The following is a 25,021-nucleotide window of genomic DNA, read 5'->3' as shown; positions in this document are numbered from 1 at the left end:
GACGGGGTTTCACCATGTTGACCAGGATGGTCTCGATCTCTTGACCTCGTGATCCCCCTGCCTCGGCCTCCCAAAGTGCTGGGATTACAGGCTTGAGTCACCGCGCCCGGCCAATTTTGGAGCTTTGAAATTTGACTGCCTTGCTGGATTTTGGACTTGCATGGGCCCTGTAACTCCTTTGTTTTGGCCAATTTCTCTCATTGGGAATGGCTGTATTTATCCAATACCTGTATCCCTATTGTACCTAGGAAACAACTACCTTGGCTTTGATTTTACAGGCTCATGGGCGGAAGATATTTGCCCTATCTCAGATCAGACTTTGGTCTGTAGACTTTTGGGTTAATGCTGAAATGAGTTAAGACTCTAGGGGACTGTTGTGAAAGCATGATTCGTTTTAAAATGTGAGGACATGAGATTTTGGAGGGGCTAGGGGTGGAATGATATAGTTTGGCTATGCCCCCATCCAAATCTCAACTTGAATTATATCTCCCAGTATTCCCACATGTTGTGGGAGGGATCCATGGAAGGTAATTGAATCAAGGGGCTGGTCTTTTTCATGCTATTCTTATGATAGTGAATAAGCCTTACAAGATCTGGTGGGTTTCTCAGGGTTTTTCTCTTTTGCTTCTCTCTCATTTTTCTCTTACCACTGCCATAGATGAAGTGTCTTCTGCCTCCCACCATAATTCTGGGGCCTCCCCAGCCATGTGGAACTATAAGTTCAATTAAACCTCTTTTTGTTCACAGTTTTGAGTATGTCTTTATCAGCAAGCAGCATGAACATTGACTATTACATAGTGTTTTTGCTTTAATTTACTTTTAAACTTGCATTTTAGGTGTCGCACTTGGGTCAATATAATTCAGTAGTCTGCTAATGATCCGTCAGATTTTATAAATGCCTATATGTTTCCTGCTTTTTGCCAAGATGATCCGTTTGAGAATGTTCACTTCAGACTGTACATTTTGTAACATGACCTTCGATTTTACTTCCTGGTTATGCGTGCTTTAAGGCCAACCAAAGGTGTGCGACTGGTGCCTTTTTCTGTTTCATCTTTCTTTAGCATGTATACATTCTTCTAGAACCTCTAGAATATGTCTGGTGACCTTTTTAAAAGTTTCCCAGTCATGTAGTTCTCCAGGTTATCCTTTTAGATTACTTACTACACTCCTGTTTTTCCTAACTGAAATCATATTCTTGGGTAGTTGATAACTTGGCTGTGGTTCATTATTACTTCAGTAATGTACTGGAGGTAGGCTTACCTTTCTTTCAACAACTTAGTGAATGACTGAATGGTTTGAATGAATTACTGACTATTTCCTAGAATTATCTATGCTACTATTGCTGTCTATGAGAACTGGTAATTATTGGTTTCCATTTTCCTTTCATTTGCATTAAATTCATGAGATCTTAATTATGATGTTGAAGAATATAGACATTTAGCTTGCCAGGCACTTCCTAGGGACTTGGTACATAAATAATAAAATGTATTTGGGAACTATTAATTAAATTTTGTATATTTTTAAAATTTTTGTGGTTACATAATAGTGTATATATTTATGGGATACATGAGATGTTTTGATACAGGCATGCAATGTGAAATACAGAAACTATTTATTGAGTATATGTTATGTTCAACCAAGTGCTTACCTGAGGATACATAAATGACATGTGAATTTCAGAAAACATTACAATTTTTTATTTAAATTTTTATTTGCATTTTTATTAAAAATTATTTTAAAAATATTAAAATACTCACCATCAGTCGTCATTTATCTAGCTTGCAACCTCATAACCAGTAGGAGATAGGCAGGGGGATGGGCAGAATTGGTGGAAAATGCCAGGGTTTTAGCTTATGTTTATTACTCATAGGTAGGCTGAAGTCCAGATCCATTAATTACATTATTTTCTGTGCTTTTTTTTTTTCTTAGATTTCTACACTCTTTCTCTGAAATATAAAATTTAGGAATATAGAAACCATGTCTTTGTCACTGGTGCCTCCCATACTCTCTAGCATAGTTAGTGCTTAGTGTATATTGTACTCAATGAATGAATGCTACCTTAGAGCTGCCTGCCTTAAGCCGACACACTATTTTTTTCTCATATGATAAATTGCAAAACACTCACAGAGAGTAAATCAGTGTAATGTAGAAGACTGCCGAAGGCTTCTTCCTTAGAATATTTGCCACAACTAGTTGTGAATATCTTCTTTTCTATTCAACAATTTGCCGTGGTTGTTATTCTTTTTAAGGCAAACACCACTTTGAGAATTCAGCAAGATATATGCAGACCCTTTCCCTAGGATAGGACAAGGAGTACATTTATTTATCCACACACTATCTTTTCCATACAGTTTTGCGGTTATGAGGGAGAACATTAGATCAATAACCCATTAAGATGGTATTAATTAAGGCTAGTTTTGCTGTAATATTAGAAGTTGTGAAATCATTAAAGCAAGCAAAGCTTCTCCTGTATTCACATTTAGATTCAATGCTTATGAATTAGTCACAGCTTTAGTACCTTTACCTTTTCACTCTGGGGTTCAGTAGAAAGAAGCAGTGTCTTTCTAGGACATGCTATTCATGTGGTAGAAGGAAAAGAATATGTTTGCAAATAGTACTGTTCACATCCACTCACTTGTCACTGGCCAAAGCAAGTCATCTTGGGAAGTCTATGTTAATGGAGTGGGGAGGTACAATTCTCCCATAAGAAAAGGAATCACTAAGCACACAGCTAAGCTGGACTTTGGTAGTCTTCCCAAAGGGTGAGGCAGCAATAATAGAAGTTACTACAAAACCTATCCATAGCCCTTGAGTAAGGACTTACTACTCTTTTCTCTATGTATATTAGTTATGGTTCTCCAGAGAAGCAGAACAAATAGGGTATATATATATGTTTTGACAGAGAAAAATTTGTTTTAAGGAATTGGTTCATGTGAATGGAGAGACTGACAAGTCCAAACTCTGCGGTTTAAGTCCAAGGGCTGTCAGACTGGAGACTGAAGGAAAAGCTGATATTTGAAACTCAAATCTGAAGGGTGTCTGCTGGCAGAATATCCTCTTTTTGGGGAGAGGGTCAGTCTTTTTGTTTTATTCAGGCCTTCACCTGATTGATGAGGCCCACCCAAATTGCTCAGGACAATCTGCTGAACTTACAGTCCACCAACTTAAATATTAATCTCATCCAAAAACAACCTAATAGAAAGATCCAAAATGTTTGGCCACATATCTGGGTATCATGGTCCAGCCAAGTAGACAAGTAAAATTAATTATCACACAATGTGTAAAGCTGGCCTAGCTTATATATGTATCTAAGTCATATAATATGAATAGGTTAGCCCTCAGAAGAGATATATTGTTCATTTACTTCAATTATGACATTAGCATTGAAACAGATTCAAGATACATAAAATTATCCTTACTGTTTCATGTGGCCAGAGTCTTGAGTACTTTAATTGCTATATTTCTAGTACTTAGAATAATTCTCTGCAACATAGAACAAGCTCATAAATATTTTGTTAATGAAAGAAAAATTAACACCATTAGCTGAAACACCCCAAGGAATATACAAGCAGCTGCAAAAGAAACTGGGCTATATTAAGTGTTAAAATAAAAAGCCAACCATATGCTAGGGAAAGTCAAAAGAAGTACAAAAATAGAGTTGCAGATATTGGTAATATTTAAGATACTCTGAATATCATTTAGATAGAAGTTGAATCATATATAGAAAGGGAGAAAATATTAAGTGGAGAACATAATACAAACCAGGCATTAAAGTATAAAGGGGTATACCATATTTGACTTGCTTGCATAAACTTGCAAAAAATGATTTGGTGCCTGAGAAATGGGAGAGAAAACTGGGAAAAGAAGTTGGATAGCCATAGTTCGTGGTTCTTCTAGTAGGAAAATAAATGACGTGATTTATGCTATGTTTAAGGAAGGTTTTTCTTACAGTTGTTTAAAGAACAGATTGTGCCTGAAATTCTTGAAATCAAAATAGTTATAAGGAAGAAAGCTACTGGACCCCAAGCCTGGCCTGTGTGGTGATAGGGGAAGAGTAAATATGTCACCAGTAGGAGGCACTGCAGAAGAGTTGCCAAGTCCCAAGAACTCTGAACTAGACAAGGGAGGAACAATGTCCAGTCTTTATCGGCATTCTAAAACCTATTTGCCCATAATAAATGAAAACAATATATCTGATTATAAAAGAAGGACAGTTTTGCTCCACTTGGGTACAGCATTGGGATGCCAGAAAGGTGAGACACCGGAGAAACCAATTAAAGACATGAAATGAAATTTTTAAGTGAAACCTTAAAAATAGCTTTGATTGGATATTAAAAAAAAATAACCATAGGCTTTAAACATGTTGACATTTCTTTGGGTGTCTGAAGAAACACAAGGTAATTAGGTTAAATATTGGGGGCATAGGTATAGCCCTTTGGAATAATTCAAATTAAAATGTGAATGTTCCATAATCCAGAAATTCTACTACTTGGTGTCCTCTCAAGGAACCAACTTACCGTCTGTCTAAGAAAGCAGGTAAAAGGGTGTTTACTACAGCATTATTGAAATAAATACTTTAAGAGACAAAATATGCATTAATGAGAATAATCATCCAATCTGTAGATTACATAACAGTTGAAAATAATAAAGTGCATGATATATTTTTAAATATTTTTTGTAATGTTTATGCTGTAAAACCCTCATATAACAATACATGTTTTCCTATGCATGCATATATGATGTAAATGCACAGAAGTGCACACAATAGAATAGATATGTAAACATAACGGTGTTACATCTGAGGAGTAAAATTGATGATGATGTAAATGGGACTTTAGATTTTCTGTAACATGCTGATTTTTAATAAGATTGTATTGATATATTACTTTGATAATTAAAAAACAAATATATAGAGGGAAATGTAATTGAGGCAGAAAAATGTTTGTCTTGTATGTGCCTTAGCGAAGAGGAAAGTAAGTTATAAATTTAAAGCTCTGAGGCAATTAATCAGAGGCAGTCTCTATTGTCACTTTGTATTGAGAGTTGTTGAAAAAATGCCATGTGAAAGGACAATCTTGGAATCAAAGTAATGAAATAAAAGCAAATTACAAATAGGGAGAGTTGGCAGGAAAGAAATGATAAATTATTGGCAAATGCAAATGTGAATTTCTGAACTCTAATTGGGCAGAGTAATTGGCTAGATCAATTAGTTGTCACAGTGGTTTGGAAAGAGGAATGATATTTTAGACTATTCGTGCTAAGACTAAAAGCTACAGATGCCTTTTTTGGGGGGTTGCACACAAAACTGAAAAATCACACACACACTAAAGATTTAATTAGAAAATGAAAAACATTTGTTCCATTTTCTGCCAGGTTTTGACCTAGAAAAATGGCTATGATTTGTGAAACAACTCTTTCTTTTTAAACATATTAAATACAATGTTTTAAATATGTGCAATGTTATTCCTAAACACAACCTAGGGCAGTAAGTAGTAAGTTCAAATTTGCTATATAAGAAAATACATCAAGTAGAATGTGGTTTCCTACAAAAATTAAACATTTGTGAAACAAGATGAAAATAACAAAGTAGAGTACTAGAGGGCTTTTTTCCCCTTCCTTTGCCCTTTGTTTTTAAGGAGAGTGTTACAGTGTTGTGAAATAAGCAAGAGATGATAGAAGATAATGGAATCATAAAATCTCAGGATCCGAAGGTGATCTAACATACATCATGACTCTATTTCTCTCACCTCTCCAGTCCTCCATCAACTTGGATGCTTTGAGTTCATCTGTACTATGTGCTTGAAAGCTCTAGCCTTGGGGAGTTTATTCTCAGTAGCAAGAGTTCCACCCTTGAATTCTATCTTTGAATCGTCTACATTGTCAGGAACATTTTATTTTGTTTTCACATGTCCCGGTCTTTACTGAGGAAATAGGTTATTTTACTTCTCTGTTTTGAAATATCATTTTATAAAAACTTTATGAATAGCATGTTAAATAATGACATATAAATACAATAAGCTCCTATTGACACTTTAGATGGAAAGAATTCCCTAGAATTAGATTTTTATTTCAGTGAAGTTATGGAGTCAGTAAGTTGGTAGGAACTCTAATAAAGGATAATAATGCTAAAGGCATAAATAAGTATGACCTTCTGGTGGGGAGTGAACCTGGTTTTTGTAAAGGAAAATCATGCTTGACTTGTAGAGTTTTGAGTGGGTAACTAAAATAATGGATTAGTGAGGGCTAGGGAATATATGTTGTTTAGCCTTCATTTAAATTTTGGCAAAATTACCTCATCAAAGGCTCTTTTCTTAGTATGCGAATTACAGTGAAAATGAGGTGAGGATGGGAGAGTTGTTTAGTCATGGATAGGGAATTAGCTTAGTGACAGAAAACAAAGATGAATAGGCATTTTTTACAAGGATACTAATAAATAGTAGAGTCCTCCATAGATTGCTGCTGTACCTAGATTTATTTAACCTAATCCGGAAAAAAGGCAGTGCCACAAAAACTCCCATCTTCCATATGTTCTGGAGCTTTTCTGCATAACGGTGCCACTTTAAGATCTCCCGAGGTAGGGTGTGTATAGAGAGTCACATACGGCTTTATATATGAACAAGGTTAAAGAAAAGTAACCTAAACTCTTTATATGTTTATAGGAAAGTAGGCCACAAACAAGCTTTATGACTCAGGAGTGGGATTTGTACTGTGTACAGAAACCAAGTTATTCTTCTGTAGTCAGTGAGGTCATTATGACTGGGAGCATCACCAGAATGACTAAAAGAAAACAGAGGTGTCTACATTCATTTGTCATAAACCATATTTCCTCCTAGAATGTTAGGGGAGTTTTTATGTTCTTGACCCAAAGGAAGCAGTCACAGAGTCTAAGACAAATAATTTACATAATCAAGGAAAGCAAGGAGGAAACATTTAAAAAATGATAAACTTAAATCAACAAAGCATAAAAATTAAAGATTTATAAATCTCTAAAGCATTCAACATTACATATAAAATGTAAACTTACACACTGGGAACCTGAACTTTTCTTGAGGCTTGAAAAATAGAAATGAAAGAAAATTGTGTTTGAATATTGACAGGTAAATTTATGAAACTAACTACTGTAATTAGTACAGGTGGAAAGCAATGTATTGAGAAACTATGTTATCTAGAATGCTTGTGGGAAAGGAAGCTAGATGCAATGCACGGAGTATTTCTCCCTACCACAATGTAGCGTTGAAATTCTAACTCCCCAAAAGGATGTTACTTGAAAGGGTATTTGGAAGATGATTAAGTCACAAGGTCAGGAGCCTTCATGAATGGGATTAGTGCCCTTATAAAATAGGCTGTGGAGAGATGTTTTGCCCCTTCTCCACATGACGATATGATGAGAAGATGGATGCTTATGAACTAGGGAGCTGGTCCTCACCAGATACAGATTCTGCTAGCAACTTGATCATGAACTTTCCAGCCTCTAGAACTGTGAGAAACAAATTTCTGTTGTTTATAAGCTACCCAGTTTATGATATTTTGTTACAGCATTGAGGTAAACAAAGGCAATAGGGATATTGTGGATTCGATCATTTGTGTTTTAATTAATGTTATAATAGAAAACCATGCCTCTGACTAAATTAACTTTTGTGCACTTGTTAGATACGTAGTGACAATTTTTTTTTTTTTAATCATGAAAGCTGGTAAGAGGGGTGAAAAGGCTGTATATCAAAACATGGAGTTTTGCAATAGCTGATATGTGAAAAAATGTATGAAATATTACATATATTATCACCTGCATATACTATCAGATTAGGGTAAGAAGATAATAGCCTCACTTTGAAGTCAGGGAAATCAATGCTCCAATTTAAAACTTGTGCTGATTATTGTCATAGAAGACTTCAGTAGCATTCCCATTTGCTGTTACTGATAGACACCACTGCCACAGCAAAGACTAAAAGATTTATTCAAAATGTTGTACTGAGTTGAATAGTTTCCCTCTGAAATTCATATCCTTCTTAGACCTTCAGAATGTGACCTTATTTGGAAATAGGTTTGCTGCAGATGTAATTTGCTAAGATGAGGTCTTACATCAGATTACAGTAAGAAGGTAATACTGGAGTGGTGGTGGCCCTGTATCCAATATAGTCAGTGTACTTAAAAGGGAAAGAGACACAGAGACAGACATACACGTGTGTGCACGCACTCATGCTCGTGCACTCTCTCTCTCCCCCCCGCCTCTCCTTCTCTCCCACTCTCCCTCACTCTCCCCACACATGAAGAAAGAGGTAGAGATCACAGTGATGCCTCTACAAACCAAAGAATGCTGAAGGGGCAAGGAAGGATCCTTCCCTAGAGGCATCAAAGTGAGCATGGTCTTGCCAACACCTTGATTATGAATTTCTAGCCTTTAGAAATTTCAAGGAAAAAATTCTGTTGTTTTCAGCCATTCAGTTTGTGGTGCTCTGTTGTGGCATCCCTAGGACACTAATACACGCAGGTCATGGTGGAGTCTAGCTCCTCTCTGCATAATATTATAGTGACGTTGCAATTGTTGCCTGGAGTGTTTAGGTGTGCTTTCTTCCAAAAATGGACCTTGACGGTTTAGTCTCTGAAAACTGAAAATAAAATTATTTTCTCTGAAAGAAAGCGTATAGTTTACTTAAGCATGTAGATATTTGATAGAGCAGGTTTGAAGATAAAGCTGCATAGAATTGACTTGATGAGAATGGAGCAAGGTAATGGAAATAGGCACAAGGCAGTTCCCCTCAGAAGAGTTCAATATTTTGAATGACTTCCCCTTAGACTGAAGCAACCACAGTATCAAGTCTATGATTTCTCCCTTTTCATGTCTGTGTGGCACTTTTGTGGTAGTAGAAGAAATTGTGTCCTGTTCTGCATTAAGCCCTCAGAAGTATAAGCACTGTTATTGATGGATATCCTAGTACACGTTTTCATATTGTGACCAGCAAAAAAAGTGAAATCTCTAAGAATAGATGTGAATCATGTTTTGCACATATCAGCAGTGGACAACGTTTTAAAAAGGAGGGGAAAAGTTGATATTGAGTTTAGTATGAATAATTTTAAACATTTAGAAAATATATTTAATACCTGCTAGATGGCAGAAATTGATATAGGACAAGGAAATGAAGAGAGCAACATAGATAAGATCCCTTTTGTTAGCACTTAAACCATAGTAATGTTGAAATAGCTCATACAAAGTTGCTAAATGGATAATTTCAGAATGTCTTAAGAGTAATCTTTAGGGAAGGTACAGAAAGAAGTTATCAAAATAACCATTTCAAATGTCAACCAGAACTTTTTTGATTAGCACAAGGCCAAACATTGTTTTAGATGCTGGAGACAGAAAATAAGTTTCATTAAGAATTTATTGATTTGTACAAGGATGAATATACATATACAGCAAAATGCATTTCAGTGGTATGGGCCATGATAAAAACATACACTGGGTTCAATTGGCACAGAAGCAGGAATGGTTGATTGTACAGAATGGACTGAAACTTCGTCAAGTGTTTCAGAAAGGGGATGAAACTTGAACTGAAAACATGAACAAAGAGAAAAGAAAGCAGAGAAAATAAGTTGGTGAAGAATAGAAGAGTGAAATAGCATAGCACATTCATATTTTCTTACTTTGACATCTATACCACCACCCTCCCACCTTTGTTCTGACAGCTAATTTCTGTACTAAGCCAGAGCAATTTTTTCCAAACAAAAATTTGACTATATGCATGGCTTTCCCTTAGGCTTAAGATAAAGCTCAACTCCTTGAAAGGCTTACACAGCCCTGTGAAATTATTTGAAGTATATAGTTTACACCATTTCTATTCTTGTAATGTTCTCTTTACGTACTCTGGACTCTCAAGTAAAGACCCTACAGCCTTTCTGTGTGTAAATGCTAATACATGAAATGTAGCTATTGTAGTCACATAAAGCAAAAATTTTATAAGTTTTTCTTAAAATACCTAAATAATTGAACAGAAAAGTTCACATTTTTGAGCATTAATTATCAAGATAATGATATCAGTTCTTCACTTCATTCTGGGTACTTTTATACACAGCATTGGTTTAATTATTTGAAAAATTGAGTTGTCAGTTTTTAGTTTCTTGCTTGGTCTCCATTCCTCAGGCTAGCCTGGCCACTATCTGTTCCACTATTATTATCATTGGAAGCAGGATATGATTTTTTTCTTGGTCTGGTACTATTCATTCTATAGACATGGCCTTTATTTTAAAATTTCAGGAGGGTTGATGTAATTACTGCATACTTCTTGATGGGTTTTGTTAGACAAACACAAGGTCTATTTTCTTAAGGCGATTTTCTGGTATATTTTATGTTTTGATTTTACAAGATCAATAACCTTTCTGTATATTTTTGCATACATTTTGATATTTTTCTTGCTGTTTAGGTTTAGTTCATGCTTGGAAACTTTTGACCTCTGACTCTGTTACCACTGTGGAAAGAATTGTTCAAATCTCTCATCTACTTGGGCAGACAATTCAAGAAAAAGAAAACATACACAAGCTGTAAGAAAAATAAATTCACAATAAATGTTTTTTGCCACAGTTACTAAAAAGTCTAAGAGGCAATATTTAATTGAATTCTATTGAAGAAAAATATTTCACATAAAAATATGTGTTCATATGAGACTTTTATGTGGGTCGATGTAATTAAACTCCATTCAAAATTATAAAGAATCTCACTTTATATCTTAAACTAGTATTTAAGTATATGTATAGTTTAGAAAATATTAGTCCGTGATAACATATTCTAAATGCATCTATAAAGAAGTGTATGGTTTTATTGTTTTCTAGAGGGAAAGTGTAAATTTCAGGTATGTAGGCACAATCCCCTTTGAAATCAAGAAGAACTTCATCTATGCATGTTAGGATAGAATACCTCATTAAGTTTGCAGTATTATAAGCCAAGGATGGAAATGATTTTAAATGATTTTTCTGCAAACCAAACAATTCTTACACCTTTTTCAGGTGTGATACAAATTTATTTTATCCTCCTTGGGTTACTCTATTTTTGTTTTAAAGTGCATTAAATACTTTTTTGGTAGAAAGGCACCAAGACTTTCTGTTTTGGCTTTAAAATTTATTACTGACTACTTTTTAGTAATTTATGTCAGAAGCTAGCCTAGCTAGGTGGGGGTTTTATAATTCCAAAAAGAAAACATAATTGGTTTTTGTTTTCTTCTAGTTGTACTACACGGTAACTTTAAAAATATTTAGCTGTCTTATATTGACATGTTTTCAAATGTGTAAGGAATATTGTTTATCTGAATACATAAAGAGAAAAGTTACAAAATTTTACATGGAATTTAGAATTCAAGTCATCTGTATTAGCTTTCTATGCTTTGTAACATTATCACAAACTTGGTGATAATTTATTTGTCATAATTGTTATTAAAATTATCTACAGAGAATTTATTATAAATATTTATTTATGATAATAAACATTTATTATCTCTGTTTCTGTGGATCAGAAGTCCAGGCATGGCCTAGCTGATTCTTATCTGGAGGCTCTACTTAGAAAGAATCTGCTCCCAAGCTTTCTCTGGTTGTTGGTAAAACTCATTTCCTTGTGATTATAGGATTTAGATCAGCTTGCTTTTTCAGAATCCTTGTAAGGGAAGGGGAGACAGAGAAAAGAGTACCCTAGAGTGAGTAGATTGCATTATATACAAGTTATATAATATCATGGAAGTTACATTCTATCACCTTTCCTATATAATACAACATAGTAACAAGATTGACATCCTGTCACATTTGCCATATCCTATTGGTTAGAAACAAGTCATAGGTTCCACCCACTCTCAAGGGAAGGCAATTTTACAAGGGTATGAATACCAGGAGGTGAAATCACTGGGGCTACCTTAAAGTCTGTTCACCATGCTACATCAATTACATAGACTATACTAAGAAAAACAAAAATACTTTGGCTTGATGCAATTTTTCTTTATTTCCTATTGAAGGAAGTGAATGTCCACATGTGTGGACATTGTATGTGTATAAACAGATTTTTTTTAATGACACTATAGTAAATTTTGTTTTTACAACATTATTATAGCTTGGATGTCTGTCTATAGAACTGTAGCTCTACTTCATTCTTTCTAATGGCTGTTTTTCCTTTTAACTACATGTCATAATTGTTATTAAAATTCTCCACAGAAATGACATTTTCCATTTGTATTCTAAAATATCATCTTCTTATTAGTTGAGATTTTTGGTTTTAAAATGTCATAAAATCCAATTAAAACCAACTTAAATAGAAAAGAAAATTTATTTATTTGCCATCACATCTCCCCCCAAAAAATTAGTTGAACTAACTTTGAGTGTGTTTGGTTCCATGGCCTCAATTAATGTCATCTGTAACTGATTTCTTTCCATCTTTCAGCTTGACTCCCCTTTGGACCTGATTCTCTTATTAGGCTGACTCTCCTTTCAGGATGGCAGAATGGCTGCCAGCAGCTCCAGACTTAGTCTAGTCCCAGGGAACCAGCAGAAACATAGGCCCCTCTCCTCTATTTCTTTAAGCAAAAGTGATAAGCATACTTCTACTTGGGTCTGATTGGGTTCATAAACTTTTCTTTTAATCCATTTCTCAAGTTTCGGGAGGTGATATTCTGAGTTTTCATGTTTGGGTCATGTCTTAGTCCATTCTGGAAGCTATTATAAACTGTGTGGCTTATTTCTGTTTTAAACAAAAGAAATTTATTTCTCACAGTTCTAGAGGCTGGGAAGTCCAAGATGAAGGTGCTGGCAGACTTGGTTTCTAGTAAGGGCTGCTTTCTGGTTAATAGATGGTAGCTTCTAGCTGTGTCCTCACTTGGCAGCAAGGACAAGGGAGCTCACTGGGGCCTCTTTTGTAAGGGCACTAATCTCATTCAGGAGGACTTCATCCTTGTAACCTGATCACCTCCCAAAGGCCCCACCTTTGAATACTGTCACCTTTGGTATATAACAGAATATAATAGTATGACGTTATATTCTGAGCAAATCTGATGAATTACTAAGAGGATTTACTGAGAGGTTTCCCAGGGCTTGGTATGGGGTGACTGCAGCCAGTGTTTTCTGGCTGCCCAGAGGAAGAAGGGTCATCCAATAGACATAAAGCTAAGGGGTTAGTCCTTTTGAAGAGTGGGAACGCTGAGACTTATTTTGGGATAGGAGATGGCCAGAAGACCAAATTCAAAGTAAATATTGAAGAAAACAAAGAGTAAAAAGCCCTGTGATCTAAAGCCTAACTGTTTTACAGACTGCAGAACACTAGTTAGTGTGCAAAACACTAAGGGCACTAATCTCATTCATGAGGACTTCATCCTTATAACCCCATCACCTCCCAGAGGCCCTACCTTTGAATACTGTCACCTTGGGAGTTAGCATTTCAATATATAGAATTTGGGGTTTCCATATGTTTTGGGATATAAACATTCAGATCATAGCAAGTCACATGCAATGCTTGGAGCATGGTGGGAATCAGCCCCACTAAAAGAACATGAACTAAGAGTGGGAGATGGGTAAATGAATACTGACTAGGCACACACAATCAAAACCATACTATTTTATCATGATATATCCTTATAAACTTGTGTACTTTATGTGATACTTAAGTTATTAGAAGTATAAATGATATATTAACATATATATGTATTCTAAATTTTTCTGTATATTTTGTATATTGATGTACAACGCATACCTCAGTTTCAGGCTGAGAGTGTACACTTAATGTCCATTCCAGATCTCATCAGTTACTAATTATTTCCAATTGAGTAGTTAAAAAAATAGAATCCCATTGTTTCATTAGACATTTCTGTAATGACTGTAGGTAAGCATGTTTACTTTCCTTATTTATATTTTTCATGGGTATTTTTATTTCTTTATTGTGAACTCCTTGCTTATGATTCTCTAATTGCACCAAAGCAAACAACATACTGAAGTGCTAAAATATTAAATATTTCTTTATTTAACTTGTAGATACTTTTTTCCATGCATGAATGAGACTTATAATTTTGTAACCATATGAGGCAAAGAGAGACTATAAAGAAAGATGCAAATTATGTCTAATGCCACTTTTTTTTTAAACGAAACATGACATCTAGCTCCTACTATTTTATTGCTTTATCAAATAAGTAAAACTAAAGATTAGCATAGACTGGTTTGATGTTATATTCTGAGCAGACCTGATGAGTACTAAGAGGCTTTACTGAGAGGTTTTCCAGGGCTTGGTATGGGGTGACTGCAGCCCATGTTTTCAGGCTGCCCGGAGGAAGAAGGGTCATCCAATAGACATAAAGCTAAGGGGTTAGTCCTTTTGAAGAGTGGGAACGCTGAGACTTATTTTGGGATAGGAGATGGTCAAAAGACCAACTTCAAAGTAAATAGTGAAGAAAACAAAGAGTAAAAAGCCCTGTGATCTAAAGCCTAAAACATTGTTTTGCAGACTGCAAGTATTCAGAGGTCAAGAGGGAATGTTGCAATTTCAACAGCAACAACAACAGTAACATAAAACTTTTGTCTGATGAGTTTTGCAGGCACACTGTAATATTGGTATCTCTGAAAGATCAGATGTGGTCTGAAAGCCTACAATGAAAGCCCTTGATGCTATGGAAAAGTGTCAGAAGCCCAATATTAAGAAGCCCTTGATTTTTTTAAAGACAAGTAGAAAATAAAAAAATGACATACACATGAATTTGGAAATTTGTGTCTTAAATGTTTTAGTAAGAGTGAATTGAGGATTAAAAGTGTAGTTATATGATAGATTCCTTACAAGTGCATCTGTATCAGTGAATGGCTAAAACACATAGTTAAGGTAACAGATTACATTTTTGTCCATAATCAAGGGGAAAAAGTCCAGTTAGATGTGTCTTTAAGTAGGAGCTCTTAAATCTAGTCAAACACAATTTCTTGTTTCATAATTTATTGCATATCTGCCATGTTCTGGTCATTGTGTTTGTCACTGTTTCCAGTGACATATTAAAAAAATACATAAATATACCCTGCTTAATAATGTTCTTAGTCATCTAGGAGACAGACTATAAACAAAAACAAAAGCAAATTTATAAATGAATAATGACAAATTGAGAAGTGCTATGAAGAAAATAATAACACTTATTGAACTTGGACAAAATGGTGACAGAGTCAGTTCTATGTGTTTACTCATTTTAATTTTTAATCTTAATAATTTGAGGTAGGTGTTACTGGCACTTTCAGAATGAAGAACCAGAAAGCACAAATAGGTCAAATTTTTCCAGTATCATAAAGTAGGAGGAGCCAAAATTAAAGGTGGGATGTGAGCCTGGGTGGGATCTATGCTCTTAACTCTTATGCTTTATTGAACAGACAACCGTGGGAGAGAACAGACAGTATGGACACGGTTAGAGAAGGCTTCGCTGAGGAGGTATTTCAATTGACGTTGGAAGGATGTGATAGAGCCAGCCATGTTCAGAACCTAGAGACCAGCATTACAGGCAGAGGGATAACATGTATTATGTCTCTAAGTTGGTAGGAAACCTGGCAAATTCTAGGAGATAAAATGCTACTAGTAATTAAGAGCATATAGAATGTTTGGATGCAGCCAAGAGTCACACTTTTCAGTAATTGTAGGTTAACATTAGGGGATTTGATCTGAAGTGCAATAGGGAGACGTAAAGCATTTTACAAAGGGGACTGACCTGATCTGATTCATGTTTAATTGGCTGCTGTATAACATACAGGAGGATAATAGCAAGAAGGCTATTTTAGTATACTTTAACAAAGGTGGTAAAAGTAAACATATTCAAGATATATTTTTGAGGCAGAAATCATAGGATATGCTCACAGATTGAATGTGGGTGGTGAGGGATTACTTGTAGTGTTGTAGTAGTATTACCTATGTGGTATCACTTTAAGCAACTTGGGTCTATGATGGTACCACATAAGTGTAGAAAAGACTAGGTTAAAACAGTTTGCAGAGAACTGGGAGAATAGTTTGCAGAATTAAGTTTGGAATTTAATTTAATATGCCTGTGGACATTCAGTTAAATAAATAAGAAATTAGATGTGAGGGACTGAAATCCGAGAAGTACAAGCAGGAGATAGAGTTTTGGAGTTGTCAGCATAGAGATAATTAAAGTTATTAAAGATAATTAAAATATAACATCCAGGTAAAGTGTTCAGTTTTAAACAGAGAACTCAGCAATGGGAGGTGATAGGGGAGGAATAACCAGTAAAGCTGAAACAGAAAAAATTAAAAATTTATCACACAAGAGACTATCAGCAGATTGGTCATTAGTGTCAAAGGGCTTGGAGACATTAAGTAAACTGAGAACACAATAGCAGCAGCTATTTTATGTTGACCCTTTCAGGCCATTAATGACAAAGCAGAGGCAGCAAACTGGGGCATGCCTTTGAGTTCACATGCTTCTACGTGTTCAATAGCCCATTGGTTATTATCTGGTATTTCATTTCTTTCCATTTATCTCAAAAATATGAACAAACAGAACCTATAAACCATTTGGGTTTAATGTAAGAGAAGCCTGTCAAAATACGTGTCATTGAATAATTAGCCTAAAAAGAAAGAGCAAATATTTAGAACGCTTTGGAGAAATGGCCAAGGAATTGGCTTAGAGTCTTAGGATTCACATTCAAGAATGATACTGTTGGAATCAAACAAAAAGGGGCCAGTACTTTCTGAGCTAATTGTTTAGAACTAGATTTTTGCTCCAGCTGCAATAAATTGGAAGATGGATGATGTGAGAATTTGTAATTTGTAATTTAAAACTTCATGAACCATGAAACTTTCTGGAGACATTGGTCAGTCAGTTGATTTACTAGAAATGATGAGACCACCAAAATCCATAAACTCTCTATTTTCCCACCACATGGCAATGAAATAGAGGAGGAAAACATGCAAATTGCTCATTTATGGTTTTTAAAATTTTGCTTTCCCAAATTGCTTCTAAGCTCACTGAGTCGGATTTCTATAACATCTTTAATTATGATGAAGTCTTGGCTTAAAAAAAGAAAAGTTGTTTAGTTAGAACTTCATAATTGGCAATGAAACATTTAACCAAAGTGCCAGCTTTCAAATTTGTTATATTTTGTTTTTTTATTTGAACTATGAATACAGCATCATGGTGATCTGCAGAATTTCATATTGAGAAATTAAAATGTTAGATTTGTAAAATAATTCCAAAAACCAGCCATCGTGAATTACTTTTAAAATCGCAAAACAGATAAGATTTTGAACATGTTTGGATAATACAACTAATACATATGAGAAAAACAATGCATTACACAGGTTTTTCTCTTTTGTGATTTGTGAGGCAAGAATCAGCCACTAAATTAGGAACTTGCAAGTCTCTAAAGTATCTATGGGAATTCTTTTGCATAACTGCATTGACTAGCCTTTGTAGCCCTAAAGCAATATTTTAAAATCTGATTTTTTTGGTCATAGAATTCTCAAAAATAATGATGTTAGCAATCCATACAGTGTTCTCACAACTAACATTTGATGTAACTGATTTTTATTTAAGTAAATATCACACATTTAAAAATAAGAACTTAACCTCTGAAAAGAAATCATTTGGATGAGCAGTTTTAATGTTTCATTTAGGGTGGTAATAAAATTAAAGGGATAGTTGCTTCAAATTTTTTTTCAAAAAGTTTACCCTGAAAAGATTTAACAAAACTTAATGTTTCAGATGCTGCAGGTAAAACAAATTACACGTTAATCTTTTTCTTGTCAATCATTTAAGATTAAAGGTGCTAAAAATTCTTTATAATTCTGCTTCCTATTTAAGCAGAATACTTTTCTTAAATCTGAGATCCCATTATACTGTTTTCTAAAATAATCATTCTACTTCTGAGGAGAATCACATTATTGTCCTAATGATTAGGTTTTTGCTTCAAACAATTAAGGCACAATTCAAGGTTCAAAGTAACTTGTGACATTTTTCCATCGCACTCTCTGTCCTTTCTGCTTGTTTGCCTCTCCCTTTCATTCTCATCCTTCCTTTTGTTTTTAAACAGCTAACACAACCCATTACAAACATCAGAATTGGTTTACAAGGAAGGCATTTCTAATTAGATATTGATTAATAAATGCAGATTAGGTTTCTCTAAAAAGAAATGAAGTATTAAGACACACAGTAATTTGCTTTGGGGACTGGCAGGATGGGTGTGTTTGCTCTTGTTTAAAAAACAAACAGTTTTCTTTAAGAAATACCCTTTCATTCATTGCATTTCTTTTTTTTTTTTTAATTTATTTATTTTACTTTAGGTGCATACTATATCTGGCATTTCTCCCCATGTTATCCCTCCCCACCCTCCCCTCCCTCCCCACCCCCTACTGTCTCTCCCCTACCACCCCCCCCAACTGTCCCCTGTGTGTGATGCTCCTCTCCCTGAGTCCATGTGTTCTTGTTGTTCAACACTCACCTATGAGTGAGAACATATGGTGTTTGGCTTTCTGATCTTGGGTCAGTTTGCTGAGAATGATGGTTTCCAGATTCATCCAAGTCCCTACAAAGGACACGAACTCATCGATTTTTATGGCTGCGTAGTATTCCATGGTATGCATGTACCACATTTTCTTTGTCCAGTCTATCATTGATGGGCATTTGGGTTGGTTCCAGGTCTTTGCTATTGTGTATAGGGCTGCAATGAACATACGTGTGCATGTGTCTTTATAGTAGAATGATTTATAGTTCTTTGGGTATATACCCAATAGTGGGATTGCTGGGTCAAATGGAATTTCAATTTCTAGATCCTTGAGAAAGCGGCACACTGTCTTCCACAATGGTTGAACTAATTTACACTCCCACCAGCTGTGTAAGAGTGTTCCTATTTCTCCACATCCTCTCCAGCATCTGTTGTCTCCCAATTTTTTAATGATCGCCATTCTAACTGGCATGAGATGATATCTCAGTGTGGTTTTGATTTGCATTTCTCTAATGACCAGTGATGATGAGCATTTTTTCATATGTTTGTTGGCCTCATATATGTCCTCTTTTGAAAAGTGTCTGTTCATATCCTTTGCCCACTTTTGAATGGGGTTGTTTGTTTTTTTCTTGTATATCTGTTTTAGTTCTCATTGCATTTCTTAAGCACGTTTCTTCTGCAAGTGCTCTCATAGGTTGCTGACATAGAAAGCGCATCACAGAAGGTGATATCTTGGATCTTGTATTGACTAAAGTATAAAATTCTAGGCATTTTATACTTTACATTTCACTATGAAAGCTTTGTGGTTCAAAGCCTGAGAAGTGGCTCGAAAGTAATTTGATTGTGAAGGTAATCTCAATTAAAGTAAATAGGATTTCTTCAAGCTTATCCCTAATAAGGGTTTATAATCTTAGTTTCTTAAATTCAGGTTTTATTTTTTGGATAGTGTGCATGTTCAAAATTTACTCTAAGAATTCATGCTTATTTTCTTCTCCCTTTTCTCTGTCATATAAAGGTTTACTCTGAGTTTGTAGGTGAGTGATACATCTTCAAGGATGCTTCATTTCATACTGGATCTTTAAAGTAATTTTTGATTTGTACTTTTGCTCTCTGAAGAGTATGTTGGTTTTACCTGAAGTTGTTTAATAATCTTTTTTTTTTTTTTTTGAGACAGAGTCTCACTCTGTTGCCAGGTGCCAGGCTGGAGTGCAGTGGCACAATCTCGGCTTACTGCGACCTCCGCCTCCCAGTTCAAGCAATTCTCCTGTCTCAGCCTCCCAAGTAGCTGGGACTACAGGCGCATGCCACCACGCCCAGCTAATTTTTGTATTTTTAGTAGAGACGGAGTTTCACCATGTTGGCCAGGATGGTCTCAATCTCTCGACCTCGTGATCCGCCCGCCTCGGCCTCCCAAAGTGCTGGGATTACAGGCTTGAGCCACCGCGCCCGGCCAATAATCTTTTAATAAATTTGGCCTCTTACACAATAAAATAAAACTGTCTTGTCATTTAGTTGGATTTTAGAATTATAAAGATTAAAGGATAGATCTTATATATACACTAGTATATATATAAAACATACTCTATTATGAATTATAACAGATACCATAATTTCATTTTATAGTAAATTTATTGCTCTTTATACCATTTTATGTTATCCCTTGTTGGAAAAAAGCAGAAAATGACTCCTAGTTGTTTGCAATTAAAAATCAATAATTAGGAATCATTTTAAACATCCGATCTTAAAGTCAAGACTGTTGGATATAAAATGCTTTTATCTTGGATATAAAATTTTATCTTGGATATAAAATGCTTCTGGAAAATACAGATTTTTATGATTTTAAATTAATGTTTCTTTCAATCTAAAATGATTGACACCAAAGCATAATTTCATAACAAAAATAATTATAAAAGAAGTAAACAGATGTATTCTCAGAGGTTCATTCATTTGCATAAATATATATCTATATTTTGATAACAAGCAATCATTAAATAATGCTGACCCTCTTGATTGATTCTGATGTAACTATTTTAAGTTTTGTATAATACTTATATATACAAAATTTTGTTTTTGTAAAATAGTATTACTTTAAACTAATTTGGATAAGAGCCAAAATGAAAAAAGGTCCTGTAAAGATAATAGTACAGATACTAAAACAAACTTCTTATTCATTTCATTAATCAAAGGAGAAAAATCTTAGCCAATGACAATAAAAACATCCAAAAACAGAAAAGATGAAAGAATTTAAAGAAGCTACTACATGCAAATCTATTGAAATGAATTTTGTAGCCTGAAAAAGATGGGTTCTCCCTAAGTTCTCAAGTCACTAATTCAGTTTAGATCTTTACTCACTAAAAATTTGAACTTAGCCTTTTTAACAAGGCTGTTTAAGTAGGGTTACTGAATAAAATAGAATCTTACACATTTCAACTAGATTTTTATTCCTCATAAGGCTTTAAATATCCCTCAGTCTGTCTACTCTTAGCAACAGACATTTTGCAGTTGAATTCTAGTACATCACAGGAAACCATGAATTATTATCATTGTCATTTTGCATTTATAGAGCACATTTTCTCTGAAAGTGTGAGTGAGTGACGCATATGACATAAAGCAGAGAGTCGGTGCCAGATGGGAAAAAAAGTAATTATGTATTTTGAAAAAGTCTTAGTTTATAATGCAGGTAGAAAAAATTCAATAGCAAAATTCCTGTTAAGGAGAGATGTTATTTTTTAAAAATGTGCTTTGAAGTACTCTTTAGGAACGCAAAGGAAAAGGCTTCTGTGACATGACAGCTATGGGGGTCATTGAAACAAAGATTTTTGAGATACACTGCATTTTGCATGAGTAGAATGAGAGGGGCTAAGGTGATACTGAGAAAATAAAGGAGTTACACTGCAGTGTTGAAGGTTAAGAGGGCAGAATGAATATTTCCTTTCTTAAGGTCAGAATGACCAAGTTTGGCGCAGGGATGATCATTAAGTTTGAAGGATTAGGCTGGTACAAAAGTAATTGCAGCAACCTAATATTAATAACTTTAATATAACCCCTATTTCTTTCCTGCAAATAACCATTCTGTTACAATGAGACACAACTGTTGGGGGAAGGAAGGCTGGGAGTGAAATTAAAGAAAATTAAGGAAATAGATTTTTTTTTCATTGGAAAATAAAGTAAGAGGATATAAGTGAGACTAAAATTTAGCAAAAGCAGTAAATTAGGGCAGATTTACTTGAAGAAAAGTGCTAATGATTCTCAGGAAGGATTTGAGGTTTTTCTGTTACAGATGGGACATGGGTAACTTTTTATGAAAGAGTGTGTGTTCTATTTATACTTGAAGGTAAAGAGTGATTTTAAAAAACTGGTGGACTTGGAAACATCTGGGTGGAATTATTCATTTATAACTTTCTCTTTTAACTACAATTTTATATTTAATAAAATAATATTGTACCAAAACAGACCGAGTGAAGTTCAGTTTGAACTAGATATTTTGAAGTTTTAGAGCTTTAAAATCGGATTATTTTTAACAACTTATATTGACAATTAGAATTGGAAAGTGTTAGGCAAGTAATCTGGTCTTGATCTCCCTCTCTGAACTCACATAGTATCTTTCTCAGTATTGGTTACTTTTTTTCCCAAGCTGGTTCTCACCACTGGGACCTTTTCTTCTACTGGGCCTTTTCTTCTACTGTACCTTCTACCTGGAAGGCTTAAATCCTATCTCCTTGAGAAACCTGACCTGACAACCCAATCTAAACTAGAACTAACTTCTGCCAACCCAGATACCTGGGTGTTCGCCATCACATGACTTTGTTTGATCAACATCCGAAATTACCTTAATCTTTCATGTGTTAACTTACTGCTTGTCTCCCACTATTACTACGTAGGCTCCTTCACAGTGCAGGACACTAAACTATGCTGATTATCACTGTTATCTCTTGCACCTGAAGTTGCAAAGACATAAAGTAAATATTTGTGAAATGAATAAATAAAACAATGGATATATATTGGTTAATAAAGAGAAGAATTATAATTTAAAAAACTTGTGTTTTGCCATAGTTTGGATATTTGACCTTCTGAACCTCATATTGAAAGCTTTTTTCTTTTTTTCTTTTTGAGACAGGATCTTGCTTTGTTGCCCAGGATGGAGTGCAGTGGTGCACAATCACGGCATACTTCAACCTTCTAGGCTCAAGTGATCCTCCCACTTCAGCTGCCTCAGTGGCTGGGACTACAGGTATGTTCCACCTCACCTGGCTAGTTTTTAAATTTTTTTGTAGAGTCAATTTCTCATTATGCTGCTCAGACTGGTCTGGAGCTCCTGGGCTTAAATGATCTTCCCACTTTGGCCTCCCAAAGTGCTGAGCTGCTCCAAACGACCTCATGTTGAAATTTGATGCCTAATGTTGTAGGTAGGGCCTTATGCAAAGTGTTTGGATCATGGCTGAAGTTTTCTCATGAATATTTTGGTGTTGTCATCACCATAGTGACTAATTCTCTATTAGTTCTCCTGGAAGTTCCCCTGAGAGCCTGTTGTTAAAAGGAACCTGGTACCTTCCCCCTCTGTCTTGCTTTTCTCACCACGTGATCTATACATGCCTGCTTCCCTTTGCCTTTCACTATGAGTAGAAGCTTCCTGAGACCCTCATCAGAAGATGTTGGTGCCATATTTCTTGTACAGCCTGTAAGCCAAATAAGTCTCTTTTCTTTGTAAATTACCCAGCCTCAGGTATTCCTTTATAGAAACACAGACAAAGACATGTCTGACACATAATTTAAAGACAAACTCAAATTATATGCTTATATAATATAAACATCATTACAGTCAGGTTGTTAACATTACTTCAAAAGTACTCAAAACTATGCAAAAGTCAATGGCAGTTAGGTTACATATGTTTGTCATAATCTTTAAAAAAGTCCGGAGTAGTAATATTTAATGTCTGCCTGTGTCTGTGGTAGGCAGAATTACCCCGCTTATTCTCCAGCCCACAAAATGTCCACACTCTCACCACTGGGACCCATGTATACCTGTTACATTTTATGTCAAAGAGACTTTTAAGATGTAATTAAGGTTATAGATCTTAAAATAGGAAAATTATCCTAACTTACTTGGGTGATCCCAACCTAATCACATGAGTAAGGCAGATCATTTTCTCAGGCTGGAGTCAGATGTGGTAGAAGAAAAGGCAGGAAAGACACTATAGAAAGGGAAGTCCAAGAGATTCTGAGCATGAGAAAGAGCTGATGCACTTACGCTAGTTCTGAGACATAGGGGGCCAACCAAAGGACCAGAAAAATGCCTTTAACCGCTAAGATAGCCCATAGTGACAGTTAGCAAAAAAACAGACATTTTTCCTATAAGCATGAGGAACTAACTTCTGCCAAACACATAAATGAGCTTCTAAGTGCTTCTAACAATCAGCCACTAGAAAAGAACTAAGCCCAAAGCCCTATCAACATCTTGATTTGGTTCCTGTGAGACCTGGATCAGAGGAGCCAACTGAACTACACTGTGCCCAGACTTACAACTGATGAAAACTGGGAGGAAATAAATGGATGTTGTTTAAGATGCTAAAGTTGTGATAATTTGTAATGGTAGCAGAAAACTAACGCATAATAACAATCATAAGAAAAGTAACATGAAATCATCAGTGTGTTACAAATTTTGATAAGGACTTTGAGTATTTTATTTAAATTTTATGATAACCCATGAACTCATTTTAAGAAATCTGTTCAACCAAAACCACTTATCTCTGAAAACTACCTTTCTACACTTAACACGTAGGAGTGAGGCTTTGGCAGTGATGTTAGTATTCTGTGATCTTATTGCTCAAAATGGACCAATGGTGAACACTTGGCCTAAGACTGACCAGATAGACTTTATCCCCTTGAGTTCGGAATTGCAATTGAGACATGTAAGTTTCTTGAACATTGAGTCTATAAAATCAGAAGCTGTGGCATGGTATTTACATGGAAAAGAAATAGGATAATGTAAATTGACAACAAAAAAGTGTTGCTGGAAATTATGCAGTCAGAGATGAGAGAGATTTTAAAAAGGGACTTCTTAGGTTTTAATGGCGTTCTAGTTTCTGCTTGCATTGACTCCTGAGTCCCAGCTACATTAGTGGACCGCCTCATTATTAAGGAAAATTCCTTTATTTAACTTAAACTAGCTTGTGTGGAATTTTGCTACTTCCAATAGAGAGAATGTTAATTAATAGGTAGTATTGCTATCTTTTTATTTAGAGAGATGTTGTAATCATTAGCGTTTGCTAAACTGATGTAACAAAAAGGTCCCCTAAAGTTCAGTGACAATACATTCAAGAGATGTCTCAAGTTAGCCGGAGGCTCATCTCTCCAGTGATTCAGGAAATCAGGCTTCTTTCAATTTGTTTCTCAACCATCCACTAGAGTCTGTCTTGGCATCTTTAGCCTGTATTAAAAAAGGAAAATGGAGAAATGTTGGCTTTTAAAAGCTTTAGCCTCAAAGTACCATCCGTTGCTTCTCTGTTCATGTTCTATTGGAAAGAATTGGTCAGATGGCCGCAATTAACTGCAAGAAAGACAGAGAGAGAGAGTCTAGTCAGGACCT

This window comes from Aotus nancymaae, unplaced genomic scaffold, assembly GCF_030222135.1.
Source record: "Aotus nancymaae isolate 86718 unplaced genomic scaffold, 86718_ANA_hifiasm-v0.15.2.pri h1tg000016l, whole genome shotgun sequence".
NCBI lineage: Eukaryota > Metazoa > Chordata > Mammalia > Primates > Aotidae > Aotus > Aotus nancymaae.
Note: the sequence above shows the minus strand (reverse complement) of the source record.